The sequence below is a fragment of the Frankliniella occidentalis genome, unplaced genomic scaffold (genome assembly GCF_000697945.3).
Source record: "Frankliniella occidentalis isolate FOCC.00 unplaced genomic scaffold, Focc_3.1 Scaffold126, whole genome shotgun sequence".
Taxonomy (NCBI): Eukaryota; Metazoa; Arthropoda; class Insecta; order Thysanoptera; family Thripidae; genus Frankliniella; species Frankliniella occidentalis.
In genome coordinates, this window is record NW_026267253.1 from 561,280 (window position 1) to 564,288 (window position 3,009).

Here is a 3,009-nt window from a genome sequence, read left to right on the forward strand (position 1 = left end):
GGCTCAATGGTGTGCCTGCTGTCTTCATATTATTATAATACCCCTTCTCTCCCACTCCCCGCCTTTTGTCACGGAAAGAATATCGCAAAAGTGCGGGCTTTTCTTTGGTTTAAAAATATGGCCACTTCCGGCCGACATGCGTACAACACAGACAGTACACAACATGTCCATTGACAGTGATGAGGTCGACGCTTATGTATATACGTCCTTTTCCACAGTTTTTACTGCCGTGAATTTTTCCTTTCTAATTTCTTCCGAACACGCACGAGATGAAGGATCCTGCAAAGAGGATTACAGTGAGCAGCGTATGCTCAGCTCGACGGCCCTGCGTGGCGTCCGCACGTACAACAAACCTAACCTCACTCCAAAGGTACCTTTGTTCTTTTCGTTCTCTCAGCGGAACAGCCAGCCAGGCGTGCGAGCATATGTATAGAGACCTGCGCACACATATCGCAGCTCGCATCGCGGCGACCCATTTGTGAGCATCACCACCATCAACATCACATGTCGTCGCCCAGCCAAAACCGTCCAAAATATTTTTCCCAGCTCGGCCCAGGCCGATGATGGGGCCGCGGCGATATAGAGACGGGCAGGCGGGCGGACAATATCATGGCGAACAGGTCGGCGCGACGCACAAAAGGGTTATGAAGATGATTGTAAAGAGATATGGCCAGCGCATTGTGGCGTGTGCGTGTGAAAGAGAGACAAGAGAAGAGCGTCACATCGTCCATTTTGGGACGGCCGCGAGATTTGTTTTAAGTCTACATGCAAACTAACAGTGAGATAATTGACTGATTTTCAGTCATCATTAAAGATCATCTTCATCTTTATTTTATCGCTGCAGGCGGATTCAGGGCTGCAGCACTGTGGTAGAAGCGGCCCGAACCATACCGAACAGAGGCTGAGGAATTCCCTGGTGACAGAGCGGTGCGTAAACATGGCGTAAATGGTGCATTTTTGACGCATCAATGCCACATAACGCCCTAAAAATGCGCAAAAAATAAAGACTACCTGGGAATGTTATTGCAGGAAGCGATAGAGTGTTCGTAAATAAAATTGGCCATCAGCTCACTACTAAAGGGTTTGGAATGAGGACCCATACGGGCGCGAATGGGCTTTGACATCTCGTCACGCAGGGCGTTTCGATTGAAATGCCTTTACGGGTATAACTGGCATCGTCAAACCGGTAAAAAAAATGTTAATAATAGAGCTTTTGCGAGTGCACACGTAAGAAGAAGAACGTGCTTCACAGGGCAATGGGACGTGGAGAGGATCGCAAAAGATCGACTCGCGAAATTTCAATTGGTGATTGAGGATGTATTATAATAGAGGACGTGCGTGCGTGCGAGCCACGCGTGGGCGGGACAACAGTAAATGGGAGGGGATGCTGACGTCGAAGGAGTATACAACGTCTTTCTAGCTTGGGGATAGTTTTGCCTTTGGGTTCCACTAATATTTTTTGATGTAAATATATAGGGCGACACACAATTCTGAAGCACTGCTTGATACAAAACGCAGCACGCCAGTGTGGGTGTACACAAGACACAGGGCTCTTTCTACTGCTCTCTGCTTCCCCCGCTGCTGCTGCATGTCTTCCGCTTTGCCAGACTCTATATAAAACATTCCTTTGCCGAGGTTTTTTTTCTCTTCCTAGTCCTCCTCTCTTTCACCCTCTCGCCACGGCGTCGTTGAGCCCGGCGCGCAAAAGACACTCCAGCTCGCCTGACCCTTAAAGCCAAACCGTGCAGGCAGAATTATCATCCTTCTCTTTCCATCAGATTTGTCGCGAAAGGCAGCAGTGGGACGGCGAAGGACGAGTGGATGCACACCCACCACCACACCCGCCCTCTTCAACACCAACACCACCTCGATTTCTGGTCACGAATATTCTCTCAACACGGTACAAAATTTGTAATATTTTTCATTTGTAGGGAGGTAAGAAGGTAAGTATTCGATTGAAATAATAGTTTTAGTTTCCTGATGATTTGTTGTTTTTCAGAAACTCCAAAGGAAACAACACGCAAGTAGAGTTGTTTGCGTTGCATTATACTACAAACTGACGCAAACGTGAGAGAAAATTGCGAGCGTGACACGGGCGTCGCAACGCGTACATAATCCGCAAGAGCATAACACGTTCTGCGGGGTGTGCGCTTCAGTGGTCTGCAGCGGCGTGGGGCGCGGCGTGGCGCTGGGGCTAGAGTGCTGCGAAGTGCGGCCGAACGCAATCAGCAGACCGCATCACGCCCTCCGCGGCCACGCCCCTTTCGGTAACATTCACTTGTCAATCGAAAATTTACGGAAGGCGAGGGGGCAAGAACTCCGGGAATCATGGAGTTCCCTGCCTATCGGAATCATCACAATAAAAATTGATCGAAATCGACCACGGTAAAAACAATGTCTCATTTTTTGAGGAGAACTCCACAAATCTCCCCTCAGATTTTGAGGAACCTCCTCAAAAAATAAGGAAGAGTGACACATTTTTTGAGGAGACTTCCTCGAAATATGCGGAGCTTTCCACAAACCAAGGGAGTTCCTCAAAGTTTTCATTTTTTCCTGAAAAAATGAGACATTGTTTTAACCGTGACAGAAATCGCCTTAACTAAGCGGGAAACGAGCGAAACTGGTACAAATTGGTCGCATTAAGCGTTTTCTGCCAATAGAAAACCTGAGAAATAAATATAAGCGGACGGGAATCACTGGAAATCAAGTATTTCGGGAATCATGTGTACACATCAAAAGGGAATTGTTTCCCCCTCGACGAAAGGTTACGATACCGGGTCTCGCTTTTCCCTCACTCAGTCGACCTCCCTCTTCTCCGCATTTACTTATTCTGGCGTCCGGCATCTCTCCGCCGCCCGGTTCGCGGTAAAGCGCGCGCACGCGCAAAACTCTGTCCTTTTGTCGAAATTTCGCGGGGGCGGGGGAGAGGAAGGGGAAGCAGTGCTTGTCCCGCGAGTGTGGCCGGGAGCTGGGACCGACCATCCGCTCCCAATTATAACGAAAGGACGA